The 13,148-nt window shown below is 43.7% G+C and overlaps 1 pseudogene across 1 annotated transcript in view; it reads right to left on the reverse strand.

Annotated features, from left to right (window-relative positions):
• Window positions 1–9,873: 9,873 nt before the first annotated feature.
• The window catches only part of LOC311229449 (peptidylprolyl isomerase domain and WD repeat-containing protein 1-like), a 30,505-nt pseudogene continuing 27,230 nt past the window's right edge, over window positions 9,874–13,148 (reverse strand). The window contains exons 9-10 of the transcript in view: window positions 10,074–10,125; window positions 9,874–10,031 (exon numbers count right to left, since the gene is read on the reverse strand). The product of the transcript in view is annotated as a peptidylprolyl isomerase domain and WD repeat-containing protein 1-like (transcript). The remainder of the gene's footprint in view (window positions 10,032–10,073; window positions 10,126–13,148) is intronic.

Raw genomic sequence — 13,148 nt, forward strand, 5'->3', positions numbered from 1 at the left:
TAAAACAATCTAGAACCACAGTATGACGTCATGATAGAAAGTTACGGAACCTTCGTGATGTCACCGTATGAGGTCATAACCGAACATTCTAGAACATTTGGGTCTCTCTAAGCAGACGTTTCCTCAGAACGGCAGTTTTGCATCTTCAACCAGACTGAACCGGACTGAACGGATGGTCTCAACAATGGACGAAAGCCAGGAGCCAGCACGTGGATTTACGGCTGTCACCTTACGAAGGAATTTTCATGTGTCGAGTCGGCGGTAATTTTGGAGACTGGGAAAATACAGTTTTCTTACCTTGTAGTTGTAGTAGTATGTGTAGGAGTGACAGGAATATTTAGGAAAGTAGATTTAGGACCACTTCTGGAAAGAAAGACTTTGCAAATAAACCATTTGAATATCTTTACTATACACTGGAGCGGCTGTGGACATTGCTTTTCTTTATCAACGGACGTACTACTCACAAGTAAGTAATTTGACCAGTGGAGTGGATCCCGGCCAGTAGTGGACCATGAAACAAGACGAAAGTCTTTCTCAGGTCTGCATCCTCTTAACAAAATATGTATTGTTGAGCTGTACTGTACTGTACCCATTCTGCAATCTGTTAATAAACTTTTCAATCAATCAATGTTTCCTGATTAATTGAAAATGGGGGACCCTGGTGTAAACAAGACGAAAGTCTTTCTCTGGTCTGCACCCCCTTAACAATTGTGTGTATTGAGCTGTACTGTATTGTACCCATTCTGCAATCTGTTAATAAAGTTTTCAATCAATCAATCAATGTTATGTGATGTCACAACAAGATAAAACACCGATCAAAAAGGCAGGTAATCCCTCTGTATCTGGATTCACGGACAGTACAGAAATCAACCTCTAGGTGGCAGTGCCACCATGGTGTGTGAAGCCAGGTATCCAACAGCATCACATCAGAAATGCAGGATGACGATGACATAATGCAGCATTAATCAGAATCCGATTATATTTTGTGTGAACAAGAACAATATTATAACCTGGGATTGTGTGTATTTTATTCCTGAGTTATGTTGTAAATAAAGTTAATATACAACTTTATTGATTGGGAGTGGGACAACTGTTACAAGTCATGCAGTCCCAAACTGTTAGACCCAAAGGATCAAGGACCAAAATATAGACCCAAAGGATCAAGGACCAAAATATAACATGGATGGTGGCTAGTGGGCCTAATAATGCCACTGGACATTGATCATTGAATACATGTAACAAGTAAATAACAGAGATAGGTCTAATATCAGTGTGTTTGTAGGCTACCTTGTAATAGTAACATTTGTTTAGAAATCCCTCTTCCAGATCTGATGGTACTTGTGCTCTATGATATATTATGTATATATGTACATATATTTTATGTCCGGATGGTGTGTCTATGGAACGGTCACTGTCTCTATCACACCCACATGTGCGCAGATATAGCCACATACAAGTATCTAGGATACACATATTCATATGTGTACATAATAGGTTTACACGCACTCATATACACAAGGATAAGGTATACACGTCAGGGGCACACATACATGCACATACTCATATATAGGAAATAGACATACATACACCTACATATACACATAATTGAGATATAGGCTTTCACTGACACATAGGGGGATACACAAGTATATAGGAGACACACACAGGCGTAGCTGAAACGTAAAAAAATAAAAAAAAAGAGAAAAGAAAAGAAAAGATGCAGCACATACCTGCTCGCAGGTAGATCGGTCTACATGTAACGTATGACGTATATATGTATATATATATCAGGGATGTATATGCACAATGTATAGTATGTTTTTTTTTTTTTTTTTTTGTAAGTGCTTCTTTAATTTTCATGTCAGTTATTAGTGTATTTGTATGAGTCTCTTGCATGTTTTGTATGTTGTCACAAAAAATGAAAAAGGCGAATCTTGGATGTTGCATATTATACTGTGAAAAGGTACTCTGTAAATAATGTAAAGATTTGTGCAAAAATATCAATAAAAAAAAAAAAAAAAAAAAATCCCTCTTCCAATATAGGTAGATGTCATCACAATGGACCAAATGGAATTATCTTCATCCTCAGGAACCCGTTGAAGGTCCAACAATAATGTTGTGGAGGGCCGAATTGGGCCTGCATTGAACAGCTGTGGTTTAGGCTCTGCCACCAGAGATTATCCTTGGTGAATCAGACATTGCCATTAATACGTTAAAGGGTTTGATTGATTGAAAATTGTATTAACAGATTGCAGAATGGGTACAAATAACAATACAGTGCGGCTTGAGTCAATACACACAATTGTTAAGGGGATGCAGACCAGAGAAAGACTTTCATCTGGTTTACATCAGGGTCCCCCATTTTCAATTCATGATAACATTTATGACATACACGACATACAAATATACAGTACTGTTTATTTACAGACAGCGTTTATAAAAGAGAATATATACATTTGAGGGGGAGGAAACTGTACATGGGGGGGGGGGGGGGGGGTGGACATTTACCAGGGCCAGTTTCGAATAGCAGCCTCTTGTAGGTGCTCTTTTGGAGCGGTTTTGAAGGTGGGTAGGGATTCACATTATTTTATGGCTGTGGGTAGGGCGTTCCACATTGTTGTGGCATAATTGCAAAACGTGTTTAGTCCCTTGTTTGAGCCGAATCTGAGTTGAACATGATTTGTGGAACTCCCTCTGGTGTTGTGGTCGTGGTATTAACTGACCTTTGGGAAGTATTTCGACATGTACATGGGTACCTTAGTGGTGTAGTGTATCTTGTAGAGTCGACCATTGAATGAGTGCTCCTGTTAGTCTTCAGGATATTCTTGTTTACCAGAGAGGAGATCCGGTACAAGAATCTTGTTCGTTGGTTGACTTTTTTGATTACATTGGTTGCTATTTTGTCACATGAAAGATTTGCCTCTAAGATAGAACCCAGGTACTGTATCTATGTCATTTCATCTTTCCTTGTGACAATATTGTCACCCACTGTAACAGAGAAGCCGCTGGCCTTGCTGAGTTTGTTATTTGATCCAAAGAGAATGGACTCTGTTTTACCCAGGTGTAATGATAGTTTGTTATCAGCGAGCCAGGTGCAGATTCTGCCGAGTTCAGAGCTGAGGGCTTTTTCAACCTGCAACTTGGTCTTGTCAGAGACCAGCAGGGCTGAGTCGTCCGCAAACAGGAACAAGTTGCAGTCACAAGCTGCAGGGAATTCCATTTCCAATAGGTTATTTACAATGCCTCGGAATATTCAATCTAGTCACTTATGTGAACATGAGCTACTATTTCCCAAAGCCAGAAACCAGAGAAGTAAGATCGAAACCTGTGATGTCATCAAGCAGGGACGTGCACAGACCAGGACTTTAGAGGGGCAGGTGCTCAAAGGCTGAAAAGGGCACTACACTTGTGTGTATATATCAAATATTGAACTATAATAATCAGTGGAGGAGCTCACTTATCCTTGAAAGACACTTTTATCACTGACTTAAAAGGCCCATACATCTCCATAAATGTTCAGGGGGGAGGGAATAAGTGCTTACCCTACAGACCCCAAGAAGTGCTGTATATTCTGTATCGTTTAATATAAATGCATTTTTTATTCCAATCCCGATTTGTATTTGAGATTCCCAAATCCCATCGGACTTGACTTCTTCGTGTCCCTCAATGAGTGTAATACCAGCATTCAACTGTATGCGCCACAGCGGTTTCTATCATCATCATCATCACCACCCACGCTATGCATAAAATATATAGGTCCGCGGAGAGGCACGCTGAGGAGGCCGTGCAAACTGCAATGGAATATGGGGCATCTCTCTCTTTACCTAATATTTTGATTATATCCTGACATTTTTCAGTTGGAAGGGCAGTCTATGTGCGTAACGGTAAAAAAAAAAGGGCACTTTTTTGATGAGGCTCAAAAAGGCAGGTTGCTCAAGCACCCCTTGGCCTCTATGTGTGCACGTGCCTGTCATCAAGTATAAAGTCTGGAGCTGCTCCAATGACAGTGAATAGGAGACAGATTTTATTATTCTATGGTATTCTCGGTTCAGGAAACAGAAAATGTATCCGATATACTCAGAACCTTGGTGCAATTCATTGTCTATAGAGCAGACTTTCAGACCCTTTTTTTTTTATTTGCCTTTCATGCTGCCCTACCATCGGTCTTCTGGGAAGGGTGTCCGATACATGTGTGGAGTCGCCAGCTGCTTCTTTTCACACCGACAGGTAGGAGTTTCATTGGGAGAGTTAATGCGCTGTAATTTTTATGTATTTTCATCACATTTACAGTTACATTTGTAGTCAAGGAGTAGGAGAACACATTCAGTTGCATTATTATCCATGGGATATTGGTTATAATGGTCATATTGCCTTTTAAATTAAGATTATGTACCAGGCGAGGGTAAAAATATGATGTTTTCCTTCATTGTATCTCCATTTACTCTGGAATGGTAATAGATTGCATATTTTCTTCAAGAAGCAGAATAAGGCTAACCCTCTGCCTATTGGGACATCATAATCGGGCTACCAACTTGAAGACGTGGTCATTTTTGGATTATCGAAGCTTTTGGACTGCAATAAGAAGATTTTGGATCCGTTTACCGCGCACAGGATCTACCAAAATGAACTGATTAAGACACTTGGACTAATAATGCATTCAGTCATTTGGACGGAGTTGTTAAAACTCACTCCACTCAAATCAATAGTTATATTTCACTCTATTCAAATCAAATTTAAAGTGACGTGGCTGGGATAAATTGTGCCAGTCAGCCAAAACAAATTCCTGGACCAAGGTCGAACCAGAGAGCTGTGGAGTCGAAGGCCCTCTGGGAGATAAGAGTGGTGAGCGGCTTCCCCCACCCCCAATCCCTACCTCCCCCACCCAGGACTTGGCTTGTGCACTCCCCCCCACCTCATAGGAGCATAACAGAAAAAAGCATTCCATGTGAAGGTATTCTGTATTTTTGCATGTCAACTAATAAAGAAACTTGAAACTTGAGATGTGGGTTTACTTACACTGGATTCATATGTCCTACCTTGTTACCTATCAAAGAAGACCAGAAACATGCATATAGGCCTTATGGTTCAGGAACTATCATGATTAATTTGGGGCATGTAATTTCAGACAGGAGGCCTGACAAATATGCTTGGTAGTGTTATAAAAGATAGGGCTGTCCCCGACTAAGGATTTGGATGGTCGACTAGGATTGGCCAAAATTTGCCGTTAGTCGACTATTGGTCGACTTAATATAATATTTTTAATTTTTAATCATTCCATTTGGGCTGTGGGGGGTGCTTAATGTCTGAAGGAGTCGACTGAAGGCTTCTTGTCCCCTGCAAAAGCATGCAATTGGTCCACTGATGGATACATCATGATATTTGTCTAGTAGTGTGTTCATTAGATGGGTGAAATCCTCTTTCAGTGCCTCTGTGCCTGTTTTCGTAGGCAGTTAGCCTCTGGTATGCGTGCCATTAGCGTTAGCCACGCTTCTATGCCTCTTTTCTTTTGAAAAAAATTATAAAAAATATATATATATATATATATATATTAACACTATGGGTGCCGGAGGTTAAATTCATGCTATACCATGGGTTGCCAGCTCTATTTGTCTATGGATAAGTACCCCTTCTTTGCATGGCTATAACTTTTTAAATTCTATTGCTACATTGCCATTATTAGGGCCCATTCAAAGTCCTATATGTATTGTTCATTGTGTAGCAACGTTAAACTTTTTCATTCACATATTCATAGTAAAGTATGGTCTAATGTATAAGTATGTTTTCATCTCTTTCTGCAGCTTTCTCCAGAACGTGATCTATAGCCCCAAATGCATTATATTGATGATGAAATACAGTTTGATGGCATTCGGGGCGATATAAAAAAATTCGGGGCGGGGGATCGTTTATAATTCCGTGGGCAGCGTTATATCATTCATCTAGTGTGGGTCATATGTTCATCATAACAGTTTATATGGAACACGTTCAAGAATAACGCTGAATCTCACCGGATCTTCCTCGCGCCGTTGGACGATCAGCGTGGTGTAGACCGTTTTCGATTATGGGATGTTTATCCTGATGAACCATTTCCAGCTTGTATAATACTATATACGTCCAAATCATGTTGTTTATCGAGTTATTGGCAATGGATCGCTATTATATTGTGACGAGCCAGAGTGCCGGCAGCTAAACCGAGTGCCCGGAAGTAATATGGCCGACCAGCACAACCTCCATAGCACTTCCTGTTTGGCGATTGCGCCGATCGGCCACCAGATGGCGCTCCTGAACCGCCAGAGAGCTCAGTGGGTTCTCCTGGTGGATCTCAGGCCAGCGGAGGGGAAATATGAATCCGATCACAGATTTTTGAAATATTGATATTAAAGACACTGTAAAGCGTCCTTCAGCAACTTGAGCATGGCCGGGAATGACGCTGTAAAGCGTTTCCCGGCAGTTAAAGTGTTAATATTTAAAAAAAAATTATTATATTCGACTAAGAGGTTGGCCAGTCGACTACGGCCCCTTTCGACCGATTAGTCGACTAATCGATTAATAGGGGTCAGCCCTAGATAGCACACATTTGGAGGCAACTGCTGCATTGCTATCACATCTTTTCTAGCAGTAGGGGTGTATACCTTCCCAAAAATCACTATGAAAGTTAGTCCCCATGTATGTATACCTGTAGTCATGTATGTCCCTATGTCATAAATGTCATGATGTCATGTATGTTGTGTATGTCATAAATGTCACTATGAATTGCTCCTTCCTTGCAGCAGATGCACTCAAAAGGCACCATGATAGGGTATCTGCTTGGTATTGAAAAGTAAATTCATAATTCTCAATTGAAGGCCTTAAAAGGTAGTCAAAAGTCTTATATTTCATCATTGGGGGGGGGGGGGGGGGCTGTCGGGAGATTAAATAATATGAAATATATTACATGTTTTTGTATTCAATTCATTGTTTTTTGCAGGGCTACCGGGAGCTTGGTGCGTCTGGCGAGAGCTTGTATGGAAAGTGCAACAATTTAAATAGTTAAAAAAAGTGCAGCCGCCAGTTCAGTGTCGCTATGTTTTATTTTTTGCTAGTATGGTTGTGAAATTGGTATTACATTTAGCTTTAAGTGGTATTCAAAAGGTCTTAAATTAACTTGTTGAAACCTGCAGATACCGTCAGGGCCTACAGTATGTTATTATCTGTGGAGCTTATTTCTTGTTTGTTTGCTTCTTGCACTCTAAACATTTCCAAGTCTTTGGTACCCTGCTCAGCTTCAGACAAGACTTGTGGAAGTGTTTTCGCTTACATTGCTCAGATGTGCAAGAGAGGAGGTTGTCTGTGTCACCAGTAGGTTTACCACAGTAACATCCCTCAGGTGTCTTCAAGAGAGGAGGTTGTCTGCGTTACCAGTAGGTTTACCACAGTAACATCCCTCAGGTGTCTTCAAGAGAGGAGGTTGTCTGTGTCACCAGTAGGTTTACCACAGTAACATCCCATTACTGTCTCCTCAGAGGTTGCAGTGGCTGAGAGGCGTGGCACAGTAAACCATTTACCCAACAGCTCTGGTAGTATGTATCCCTGTTCTAATGAAGTCAACCACCTTCAAATACCCATTATCAAAAAATGTGCCATCAAACAGGATACGCTGTATAAAAAGTTCTTGAGGTGTCCACCACAAAATCACAGTATGTTACCTCTGCTACACGCATTTGGGCACTTGATACATGTAACTGTGATCTAGCTTTAGGCTCATCAAACCTTCCTCAGTGACAGTCAAGCAGAACCCTGAGTCTTTGGCACATTCATGTAGAGTGCGGCCTTTTGCACTGAAAGGACACTTAATCTCTAACATGCCAGGCTCATGGCAAGCACAGGTCACCACGCCATCTGGTGATGCACCTATCCATGGCAGCTCTGGATTGATGATAAACCCAGATGCTGCAACGGTGAGGTCTGCATGGCGATCTTGCATCGTCATCAGGTACGACTCTCTGGCAGTGTCCTCGTTTTCTAGACCCCATCTGATGAAGATAACGCAAAAGTGAGCCATGTTATTTTGAACATTTTGGAGAACAACTCCAGACTAGGACCTAAACAAAACGGTGAGGTTCTAACCTGAGAACACCTGACTGTGGTGAAATGTACGTTTTTCATCATTAAGCCTTGTGTTTAATTATTGTTTTCATAAGTTGAGACTCAGCCCCCCTCCAGACCACCCCTAGTTGAGACTCAGCCCCCCTCCAGACCACCTCCTAACTGAGACTCAGCCCCCCTCCAGACCACCCCCTAGTTGACTCAGCCCCCCTCCAGACCACCCCCTAGTTGAGACTCAGCCCCCCTCCAGACCACCCCCTAGTTGAGACTCAGCCCCCCTCCAGACCACCCCCTAGTTGAGACTCAGCCCCCCTCCAGACCACCCCCTATCTGAGACTCAGCCCCCCTCCAGACCACCGCCTAGTTGAGACTCAGACCACCCCCTAGTTGAGACTCAGCCCCCCTCCAGACCACCCCCTAGTTGAGACTCAGCCCCCCTCCAGACCACCGCCTAGTTGAGACTCAGCCCCCCTCCAGACCACCTCCTAGTTGAGACTCAGCCCCCCTCCAGACCACCCCCTAGTTGAGACTCAGCCCCCCTCCAGACCACCGCCTAGTTGAGACTCAGCCCCCCTCCAGACCACCTCCTAGTTGAGACTCAGCCCCCCTCCAGACCACCCCCTAGTTGAGACTCAGCCCCCCTCCAGACCACCCCCTAGTTGAGACTCAGCCCCCCTCCAGACCACCCCCTAGTTGAGACTCAGCCCCCCTCCAGACCACCCCCTAGTTGAGACTCAGACCACCCCCTAGTTGAGACTCAGACCCCCTCCAGACCACCCCCTAGTTGAGACTCAGCCCCCCTCCAGACCACCTCCTAGTTGAGACTCAGCCCCCCTCCAGACCACCCCCTAGTTGAGACTCAGACCCCCTCCAGACCACCCCCTAGTTGAGACTCAGCCCCCCTCCAGACCACCTCCTAGTTGAGACTCAGCCCCCCTCCAGACCACCGCCTAGTTGAGACTCAGACCACCCCCTAGTTGAGACTCAGCCCCCCTCCAGACCACCCCCTAGTTGAGACTCAGCCCCCCTCCAGACCACCCCCTAGTTGAGACTCAGCCCCCCTCCAGACCACCCCCTAGTTGAGACTCAGACCACCCCCTAGTTGAGACTCAGACCACCCCCTAGTTGAGACTCAGCCCCCCTCCAGACCACCCCCTAGTTGAGACTCGGCCCCCCTCCAGACCACCTCCTAACTGAGACTCGGCCCCCCTCCAGACCACCCCCTAGTTGAGACTCAGCCCCCCTCCAGACCACCCCCTAGTTGAGACTCAGCCCCCCTCCAGACCACCTCCTAGTTGAGACTCAGCCCCCCTCCAGACCACCCCCTAGTTGAGACTCAGCCCCCCTCCAGACCACCCCCTAGTTGACTCAGCCCCCCTCCAGACCACCCCCTAGTTGAGACTCAGCCCCCCTCCAGACCACCTCCTAGTTGAGACTCAGCCCCCCTCCAGACCACCCCCTAGTTGAGACTCAGCCCCCCTCCAGACCACCCCCTAGTTGAGACTCAGCCCCCCTCCAGACCACCCCCTAGTTGAGACTCAGCCCCCCTCCAGACCACCTCCTAGTTGAGACTCAGCCCCCCTCCAGACCACCCCCTAGTTGAGACTCAGCCCCCCTCCAGACCACCCCCTAGTTGACTCAGCCCCCCTCCAGACCACCGCCTAGTTGAGACTCAGCCCCCCTCCAGACCACCCCCTAGTTGACTCAGCCCCCCTCCAGACCACCCCCTAGTTGACTCAGCCCCCCTCCAGACCACCCCCTAGTTGACTCAGCCCCCCTCCAGACCACCGCCTAGTTGAGAGCATCTCTCACCGTGGGCACGACGGTGACGAAGAACTGGGAGCCGTTGGTGCCGGGGCCTCCGTTGGTGCCGGGGCCTCCGTTGGTGCCGGGGCCTCCGTTGGTGCCGGGGCCTCCGTTGGTGCCGGGGCCTCCCTCCGTTGGCCATGCTGAGGGGGTACGGCCGGTCGTGTCTCAGCGTGGCGTGGAACTCTCCCCCCCCATGCCTGTTCCCGTGGGGTCGCCCGTCTGGATCATGAAGCCCTGGAGACAAACCAATAACATATTATATCATCATAATATTAATAATATTCAAACAAACAAGAATATATGTTGTGTTAGGAGTTTACTTATTACTGGTCTGGGGAAATATTACCCCAGATTTCTGCTGATGAGATTCAGATTTTTTTGTCTAAAAATCTATATTCTACCCATCTAACTCTGTATGATAGCATGTACAATAGTGCTGTGTACCATATATATATATCCACATCTGTCTGTACATACCTGCATATAATCTATAATCTGTAGATACTATATCTATACATATCCCCTACCTACTCTTACTAGTTACACTGCTGGCCAGTATGATTTACTAAGTTACTACCAGTGTCTTTATACCTGTATCACTGTACATATTAATACTACAACTCTGTACATACATCTGATTAGCACTATTACTCAGTAGTACTCATTTATATATTTTATACCCAGTTGTTTAATCACCTGTACGTTGTATATTACTATTGTACTTTACTGTTACATTTTCTCTCTGGTTGGATGCCAAACTTATTTTCGCTGTACTATACTTGTGCTGTATGATGACAATACATTTGAATCTAATCTAATCTAATCTAATGTTTGTAGTGTCACAAAGATACACAGAATGTACTGACCTTAACCATTCCTGCTGTGAACACAGAAGTTCTCCACTGTTTTCGGACATCTAGGAAACAGAGAGAAACATGATCAATAACATGACAAGATGAATATGAGCCAGTAGTTATTATTACAGTGACTCAGGAGGTAGAGTAGTCGTCTGGTAATCGGAAGGTTTTCGGTTCGATTCCCGGTCCTTGCATGGTTGCCTCCGCCGTCGCTGTGTGTGAATGCGCGAGTGAATGGGTAAAATGTGAGGAACAAATTGTAAAAAGCATTGGATAAAAGAGTTATATAAATGCACCATTTACCATTTATAGTTATTACTCCAAAGCATAAGGTAAGTTAATGGTTAATCTAAAATGTCAGTGTGGCCTAGAAGTAGAGATGTCAACCACCTGATCCCAGGCAATGACAAAAGGGTGTATTCCAGCTGGAATATTGCTGGTATTATATTATATATATTAAGGCTGTCAAAGTTAACAAGGTATTAACGCGTTATCGCCCGATTCTATTAACGCCACTATTTTTTTTAACTCACGATTAACTTTTAAGATTTTTTTTTTTTTTTTTACTAGGCTTCACTCAGGTGTATTATTGATGCTCTCATTGATACTATGTGTGTTTCTAAAGTGTGTGTGTGTGTGTGTGTGTGTGTGTGAGATATAGAGAGAGAGAGGGGGGTGAGAGAGATAAGGGGCAAGAGAGAAAGAGAGCTGGGAGAGTGTGTGTGTGAGAGAGAGAGGGGGGTGTGTGATTACTCAGCCCTTGTGTGGGTGAATGTAACAAGTTCCTAACGTTTTCTTTCCCCTATTATTTCATGCACACTTTATTCATCGTTTTAAATTATTATTTTCTTTTAACACTTTGATCGCCATGGGTTAAATTCATAATTTACCATCCCTCGCCATCTCTATTTGTCTATGGAGAAGTTCCCCTTCTTTGTTCAGGGTGTAGCAACGTTAAACTTTTTCATTCACATATTCATACTAAAATATGGTCTAAAGTATAAGTATGTTTTTATCGTTTTCTGCAGCTTTCTTCAGAACGTGATTTATAGCCCTAAATGCATTATATTGATAATCAACTACAGTTTGGTAGGAATCTGTGCGAGATAAAAAAAATTCAACTGGATGTGCTTCTAGAAGTTTCTACGTATCATCTGATGATGACCGGATGGGCGGGGGATCGTTTATAATTCCGCGGGCAGCGTTAGATGATTCATCCAGAGTGGGTCATATGTTCATCATAGCAGTTTATATGGAACACGTTAGAATATAACGCTGAATCTTACCGTGGCTTCCTCACGCCGCTGGCAGATGAGCGTGGAACAGAATTTTTTCTATTATGGGATGGAGAAATGCCCGATCCATTTCCAGGTTGTATAATAGTATATACGTCCAAATCATGTTGTTTTTTCGAGTTATTTGCACCGATCGATGTTCACTGTGTCAAGACGGAGTCTCTCTAACGATAGCGAGTGCCCGGACCACATATGGATGAGCACTTCCGGTTCAAAGGGTCATTTCCGGTTGGCGATCTGCCGATCGGCCACCAGATGGCGCTCTTGAACCGCTAGAGAGTTGAGTGGAGCTTTGCAGTGTGTCTCAGGGCTCCGGAGGGGAAATATGATTTCGATCACAGATTTTTGAAATATTGACATCAAAGACGAGTTACGGCGTCTTCGGCAGAATGAGCATGGCTAGGAATGACGTCTTAACTCGTCATCTGCGATCATAGTGTTAAGTTATTTTGTGCATCACTCTGTTTTGAATTTGATGCAAATTTGCAATGCATGAGGGTCGTCCTTTTGTGTTAAATGGCTGCATAAAGCAAGCATTTGTTGACTCATGTTGATAAGAGTATTAAAACTTGGAACTTGAAAAAGATCCGTTTAAGGTAGATACAAAATTAAAAAAAATGCGATTAATTTGCGAATAATCACGAGTTAACTATGGACAATCATGTGATTAATCGCGATTAAATATTTTAATCGATTGACAGCACTAATATATATATACACCGGTATATATATATATATATATATATATATATATATAAAACCTATGATGAACATTACGCACCAGAAAGGGAGATAACCAAAGTAATATTATGCCAGGAGAGAGGATCATGGCTTCTTGGGTATTGTAGTTCACGCAGAGAGAGGACCTGGACCCGAGACCAACCTAATCTATTTGTAACATTTAGCTGTTTATGCCAATAAACTTGTGTTTAAAAGACCACAGAGTTGTATTTGATCTCAAGGGGAGATTTCACTCGAGTGACTTTTCTTCAACATCCAACACAACGCAGAGTCCATTCCTGAAGGATAAGTAACATTTGCATGTTTCTACCCCGTGTTTGCGTGGGTTTCCTGTGTGTGCTCTGGTTTCCTCCCACACCAGAAG

The sequence above is a fragment of the Notolepis coatsorum genome, assembly GCF_963971535.1.
Source record: "Notolepis coatsorum genome assembly, chromosome: 6".
Classification (NCBI taxonomy): Eukaryota; Metazoa; Chordata; class Actinopteri; order Aulopiformes; family Paralepididae; genus Notolepis; species Notolepis coatsorum.